Below are 8116 nucleotides of genomic sequence, written 5' to 3'. Positions count from 1 at the left end.
TGCACCCAATGGATGGAGCCAAGGTCTCCCCAACAAAAGAGCATAGTTGGCTAAGATGTCTAGCATAACTACGTCTACCCAGCTTTCCACTGTCCCTGTGGATATCTTCGCTTTGAAAGTCCCTTTTGCATTCCGCATAGTGTTATCATAAGCCTTGACCACCATGTTTGATGGCTCAAGCTCTGATTCTTCAATTTTAAATTTGGACAGCATCTTTAGCGGACATACACACAATGCCGATCCGTTATCAATCATTACATTACGGGTATCTCTTCCATTGACGGTGATCTGAATGTCCAACGGCTTACAGTGGTTTCTTCCTTCTGGTGGAAGGTCTGAGTCAAAGAAGGTAACTTCACCGATTTTACGCTGTAGCACGTTGATCATATCAACACTCTGGATCCGAGCTGGCACTCTGACAAAGGTCATGGCTTCAAGCAAGGCCTCTCTATGTTCTTTAGATGCTATCAGCAAATCCCATATTGAAATGTCTGCTCTGGTTCTTTGTAATTGACTCAGCACCGAACTGGCGGTCATCCCACTAGGTGTCTTGTTCTGATTGCTTTCTCCAGCTTCGACAGCCTTCTTTTGCCCTTTCACTACCTCTTCCTCATTCTTCTTTTCTTTCGGCTCCTCTCCGCCTTTCTCTGTCATTCTCTTCTTCGCTCCATCAACAGCAATCTCTTTTCCCTTAGCCTGCATACTGCTCCAGGGATTGTACACTCGCCCACTGCGGGTCAAGCTCTGAACACCTACTTCATTCACTTCTTCTTCACTGTTGTAGTACCATTGTTCCTCTTGGTCGGCTAAGCTCTTTTAAATGGCCAGCTGGAGCTGTTCATCTTCATCCTCTGGTACATCACCTACTTTCACAGTGATACTTTTCTCGATTTCAATCTTCACCGGCACCTTTTCTTCCTCATCACTACTACAGTCATCCCATATGTTTAACATAGCGCACATCCGCTCTTCCCATTCTGCTTCAGCTAATACTACCTCTTCTGGTAATCCGCTCCCAATCGCATTGACCGATCCGCCCGACTGAGACTTACGAGGCGGATAATTGTACTGATATTGGGGAAGCGGATTATTCTTGGTGCTTGGTTTGCTCTTGTCCGAAGGCTTAGTAATCTTCCCACTATCAATCAAGTCTTGAATATCGTGCCTTAATTTGAAACATTCATCAGTTGAATGTCCTTTGCACTGATGATAATCGCAATTTCTGTCCATATATCTCCCTCGAACTGGTTTAGTCGGGTCGACCGGTAGCTTCGACAACACCCCATTCTTGATACAAGATCTCAGTACTGTGCTCAAGGGTCTCCCCAAATCAGTGAACTCTCTCCTACACCTTTCATTAACTGATCCCACTATAGCATTGTTATTCCCCGACTGATTCTAATTACTGCTTCCGGCACCTCTGTCACCATAAGAAGTCCGGTAGTTACCAAACCCTCTATTCTTCTTCTTTTCTTCCTTATACAGCTCCTCAATGTTCAATCCAGCGCTTTGAACTAAAGAAAAGTCTGTGAGAGGTTGGGTCAACATCCTTTCCTTGAAAAAGGGCAACAGACTCCTACTGAAGATGCGGATCAATTCTTTATCTTTTGGCCTTGTCTGAACTCTATACAACTTAGTTCTCCATCTCCTATAGTAATCAGAAAAGCTCTCGTCCTTCCCCTGTCTTAAACTCTCCAGATCGCGCAAGCTGAATTCATCACTCTCGTCGGTCTTGAAGTGCTTAAGAAAAGCGGTCTGCAGCTTGATCCAATTCTTCTAAACCTCCTCATCTAGACCATCGTACCACCTCCGATAGTCTTTATGCAGTGTTTGCGAAAATGCACGCAAGACATCTTCCTCGTTATACCGGTTCATCTGTGATACTCGGAGGAATTCAGACAAGTGAGAGCGAGGATCATTGTCTCCTTCAAATATGGTATGCTTGAATGTCTTAAATGAAGCCGAACTGGTCGGGTGCAAAACGTACTCAGTGATGTGAAAATTAGTGACTGGATCTTTCTCTTTTACTGCCGCCATTTTGTCGAATCTTTCTTTCAGATCGGCAAGTTGTTTGAGCACATCATTCTCGACTTGGACAGTGTTTCCCGCAGAAGCTTGGTTATCTGATACAGGTTCTGGAATTGGCCTTTCTTCCACCACAGGCTGACTGCTAGAAGGGGGAGTAGTTTGGTTTTGGGCCCTATCTTGGGCAAGAGCCGCAGCCACAATCTGAGCAATGGTTCTTATCTGAGTCTCAGAAAATCCGGTCTCATTTTTCGTGTTATCCACCGTTTCTACTGAATCTGAGTCAGGCTCTGAATCTGATGAACTTGAATGATTCACTGAACTAATTGGAGTAAACTCGGGGATTGGGGAGGTTCTGACGAGACGCTGACCAGGATGTCGGTTCCAAGCTCTCGAAGCAATTTCTCGGGAAGGATCAATTCTGATAAAAAAATTCTGAGTTAAAGAGGGCCCTGCATGTATGCATGCGAGAATGAAAACACATAGGATGAGAAATGCATTTCTAATGTGCTAAAACCAATATGGAAATAAGATCTCAATTTCGACGACTGGACCAAAAATTCGGTATGAATAATACATCAATAACTTATTTTGTACTTAAACATTTCAGGCATTATCTGTCGTCGATCGTTCCTTTTGGATTTACGATCGGCTATTTTCTCTCAAATCCCTAACTTTTGCCTCGGAATGAAAGAATTTCCGAGCGGGATTTTATTATTCTTGTTATTGTGTATTTTTTTGTATCCTTACTTTTTGCCTTGGAACATATGGTCCCAAGCAGGATTTCATTTTTATTTTATTACAACTGTCATAATCTTTCACTTATTTTCAGATAATGCGAGAAATGTTAAAATACAAAGGAATTGTAACCCCCTTATAACTCCCTTTTCTTTCGGGCAGTAATTCACAATAAGCGATTGCATAATATTATTCGAAACGAATTTGAGGTCCGGTCTCAAAATCAAGGTCAAATGTCCATACCGGACATTAGCTCTTATTAATACATGGCTGAAAAAGGAAAATGTTACATGGTGCATGAATGTCACAACATATGTACAGTTTATAACATATAGGGGAGCGGGAGTTGGGAAATACATGCCTTCCAACCTTATTCCTCCCACACACGGATTCCGTTGGTATAAATTTCGACATCTGTTTCCTAGGAATTGGTCTAATCTCGACAACCAACAGGGGGTTTTGAGATTGACGATATAAACTCTCGGAAATGAATGCAGCATTACAACAGCAAACAGAATCGGGTGCACCTTAGGGGAAGTAACTAAGGCTTTGAACTATGTGCATTGGCTTCGGTCTCATTGGGATGAACAAAGTTTGGGTTCCGCAAATAGGATTCGGGCTTTGTTGGGCCTACTCCTTTCGACGCACCTTTAAGGTACTAGGCTTGCGGTTGGTAGTAATGTTAATTCTCGGATGGATGCGCCTAAATCGCATGGTCTAGGCTAGATCTACCGTCAAATTTAACACTAGTACCGAAGGGTGATACAGGTAGAATGAGGTGAGAAGAGAGAAATGCGAATGAATGCAAAAATCCTAGAAAGAAAATGTAAGCAATTAAACACATACGGACGATTAATAATTTTCCATCGGCTTTCTATTCAATTTTATTTAGAAGATCGTAAGCTTTAGAGTCAATTCCTAATTGCAACCACTAGATTGTTTATTAAAAACAACCGGGGATTAATGGGTGCAAAATTCCCCAGTGAAGTCGCCAAAACTGCTTTTCCCCCCGGATGAAAAATCATATAAAGAGATAATAATATGATGCGGTTTTTATTTATTATTATTTTTGGAAAAGCGGTGATAAAAACCCTTTTTGGATATGCGATGCCGATAAATCGGTCTTATAAATCATTTTTAGTCGCCACCCATTTTTTCGGCAATGGGACTGTTTCCATTTTTTATTTTGTGAAAATGACTCCATTTTAACCCATTTTATTCAAGGCCTTTTATTCAGAAAAACTGGTCAGACGAACCAATGAGGTTCTAGGTAAGGGAATTGGGTACGTCGGTCCGTTGAAAGCCGACGGCCGAAAAACCGGCCTCTTTTAACCTACGATTTCTAATTTAATTTATTTTAGAAAAGCCAAATTATTTAAACCCAACCCGAATAAATCGAACCGAATTCCTATGTGGAAAATTAATTAACCGTCCCAATTAGATTCATTCATTGCATTCATCACAGATAAATCATATCATCCATCATCCATCCGTAATACATATCAAATAAAGTAAAAGACCCGCTCTTGCCTTATGGTTAAAGGCGGGCCACAAACCGAGCTTAGTAATGTAATTAATAATAAACGATAGGAAATAAAATCTTGAAAATCTCATAATCATCAATAATTAATTGACTTTGCTTGATTAAAACTCAATTTGCCCACTATTGATAATTTACCGGATTATATTTAAAGGAAGATTAATTTACTGAAATGAAACTGCACTAAAAATAATGAAAATGTGCTAGTACTGGAAGATAGTCGCGTCACGCGGGTGTTCTACGAAGAACAGTCGCGTAACGCACCCCTTATCTTTTATTCTTAGAATTGTAATGGTTGCGTCACGCAGCTGTTCTATGAAGAACAGTCGCGTGACGGAACTCTAGTTATGATCTGGAAACTAGAACAGTCGCGTCACGCAGGTGTTCTATGAAGAACAGCCGCGTGACGTAACTATTAGCTACGTGACAGCACTGTTCGTGACATTATTAAAATCCTTAGGTATATGGATTTTTTATTTAAAACAAAATATTAGATACGGATATAGAAACAAAATGAAAATGAGTACGCGAACAGCTGCGTCACGCAGGTGGTCTAGTCCAGGTCAGGGGCTTTTTGGACATGAACAGTCGCGTCACGCAGGTAGTAGCTGCGTGACGCGGCTGCTCTGGTCCGCAACTACCTTTCAAACTGGTCCTTTTTACGTTTCTTTTTTGTCCAAAGTAATTATAACGGACCTAGAAAGACTCAACAATAGGCAAACTTACGTTTTGTCAAAGGCAAACCAATTAATCAACGTAAAAATGAGATTTTTAAGATGTAAAATGCTAAAAATAAATGAAAATAAAAAGAATGAAGTTAGAACCGTTACCTAGCCCTCAGATTTGAGGATTGCATGTACTGAAATTGACTCAGAGGTGTTGTTTCACAATTCCAAAGGCGCAATCACCAAGTTCTTTCACAAAAATGAAATTGTTTTCCTCTCTTTTCCTCTTTTTTTTTATCTTTTTGTTATATCTTTCTTTGATTTTAAATCTAAATATATATGACTTGATCTACCTCAAGTTCACTCATTGGAGTTCTTGAGAAAGAGCTTTAGTCATTTTTTTTTAGATGTCTCAACTTAGAAAGTCGTGTTTATTAGAGGAAAATGAGAGCAAAATGTCAAAAGTGTCAAAAGTCTCGTTTTTGCTGTAAAATGTTGTATTTATATGGCTAGGGCAACAGAGCAATCGCGTCACGCGGGTAGAAGCTGCGTGACGCACCCGTCTACCTGCGTAGCGCGACTTACTTTTCATACAGTTGCCGCGTATCCATACAAACAGTGCAGGCCGTTGCACGGGCGCGCGCCAGAGGTGTCAGTCCTGTTAGAGCTACGTGACGCAGCTGAGAGTGTCGTCACGCAGGTACTAGCTGCGTGACGTAGCCCTAACACGGGTCAGGCTCCTTCGGGTGGTTTGATTCAATTTTTGGTTCAAAACACTTCCGGTTTATTGTGAAACCTTATCCTTTGTCCTCATATCATCATCGGGTCAGGTGGAGGCATAAAATCACCCGTCAACACATTGCGAAGCTGATCGAGTCAATTCTCCTACTGATTAGTGATGGTGTATTGCGAAGCTGATCAGGACAATTTAAACCACCGAACAGTGATGGTGTATTACGAAGCTATTTGGATGCTCTTCCCGGTCAATGATGGTGGATTGCGAAGTTGACCAGGGCACTTAAAACCCTTCGAGTCGATCAAACTAAGCCTCGAAGATATCTTCATATCCAAGCAGACCGAATTTTGGAGGTCATTACTGATCCGACTGGAACCGACGAAAGCCGATCAAACCGAGCTGAGTAGGTGGCCAGATGATCAAGTCAACTCAACATCTTTCAAAGCCAATCAAACTGAGCTTTGAGGATGATTGCCAGATTGAAGGCGCGTCAATGGACCACTTTAACATTAATCGTTTATACAATTAATGATAAAGTGGGGGGCAAACTGTTGACGCGTGTTTTTATGCCCCCGCCTAACCCGATGAGGACATAAGGATGCGGAATAAGGAATTAGGGCCAAACAGAAGCCTTTAAACCAAAAATTGATTCAAACCGGTTCAAGGAGTCTGACCTGCGCTAGGGTTGCGTCACGCAGCTATAAGTTGCGTGACGGCACTAGAAGTTGCGTCACAAAACTCTAACCAGGATGACATCACTTAGATAAGCCTGCGTAACTGTTTTTGCTTTTTGTGTGGATACGCGGCAACTATACGAAAAGTGAGCTGCGTCACACAGCTCTCGGGTCCGTCACGCAGCTGTTAGCTGCGTGACGCAGCTCTGTTCTGTTGCCTTACCCATATAAATACAGCATTTTTACGCTTTAAACGGGACTTTTTGCACTGTTGGACTTAGAGAAAATTTAAAGCCGCGGCTAGGGTTTTCTACAAGGACTCCACTGAGTTGTCTTAAAGAAAATCAAGCCATTAGAGATAAAATAGATTGAAACACAAAAACAAAAGTGACAAAAAGAGAAAAAGAGAGGAGAGAAAAGAAAAAGAAAAAGAGTTTTTGGTTAGTACTTTGCAAAAGGGCTTTCTGTGATCCTGAAACAACGTTCTTAAGACATCCAAAACTCGTGCGATCCTCAAATCTGAGGGTTAGGTAATCATCTAAACCCTCCTTGTTATTTTTAGTTGTTAATCTTTTAAATATCTTGTTTTATTAGTATTTGGTTAGTTTGGTATTGATTAAGTAGTATTCTGCCCATTATTGAGTGTTTCTGAGTAATATTAAACAACTGTTGATAAAAAGAACACGTAAAAATGGTAGTTTGAAAGGTAGTTACAGACCAGAGCAGCTGTGTCACGCAACTACTACCTGCTTGACGTGACTGTTCATGTCCAAAAGAAGTTGACTTTGTCCGGACCACCTGCGTGACGGAACTGTTCGTGATTAATAAATTTATTTCGTTTATGTTTTGTTATTTAATATTATGTTTAAATAAGTGATTGATGAATCTGAAAATTTTGATAAAGTCATGAACAGATGCGTCACGGAACTAGGAGTTTCGTCACGCAACTGTTCTTCATAGAACAGCTGCGTGACGCAACTGTTCTAGGGTTCCGGAATAGTTTCATTTTTTTTAATCTAATTTCGTGTAATTAAATAAAAGTTTTATTTTAATTCAAGAAATAATCAATAATGGGCAAATTATGATTAATCATATCAAATAGGTTTGTATTCTATTATGCATGTTTATAGAATTTTAGGGTTTATTATGTTTTAATTAAGTAGAATATATTGCAAATTCGATTTGTGGCCCGCCTTTAACCATAAGGCAAGAGCGGGTCTTTTAATTATTTTTGCTATGGGTGGACGATGGATGTGATTATGAATAGTTATGAATGCAATGAATGGATCTATTTGGGACGATTAATTAATTTCCCACATAGAAACTCGGTTCGATTTATTCGGGTTGGGTTTAATTAAATAAATTGGCTTTTCTAAATTAAAATAAATTAGAAATTATAGGGTAAAAGAGGCCGGTTTTCCGAGCATCGGCTTCCAACGGGCCGACGTACCCAATTCCCTTACCTAGAACCGCACACGGTGCGCCTGACCAGTTTTTCAAATAATTGGCCTTAAATAAAATTGGGTTAAATGAAGTCACTTTTTATAAAATAAAATTGGAAACGGTCCTATTGCCGAAATAATGGGTGGTGACTCAAAAGTTTTATAAGACCGATTTATCGGCACCGCGTTCCAAAAAGGTTTTGTCACCATTTATTAAATAAAAATCACATTTCCACATTCAAAACAAAAAGCAAAAGTTTTCCGAGGTCCTTCCGGGGTTTGGGATCTCTTGGGCG

The sequence above is a fragment of the Jatropha curcas genome, chromosome 8 (assembly GCF_041381405.1).
Source record: "Jatropha curcas cultivar XTBG-Jc1 chromosome 8, XTBG_Jcur_1.0, whole genome shotgun sequence".
NCBI classification, from domain to species: domain Eukaryota; kingdom Viridiplantae; phylum Streptophyta; class Magnoliopsida; order Malpighiales; family Euphorbiaceae; genus Jatropha; species Jatropha curcas.
This window is presented reverse-complemented; position numbering follows the sequence as displayed.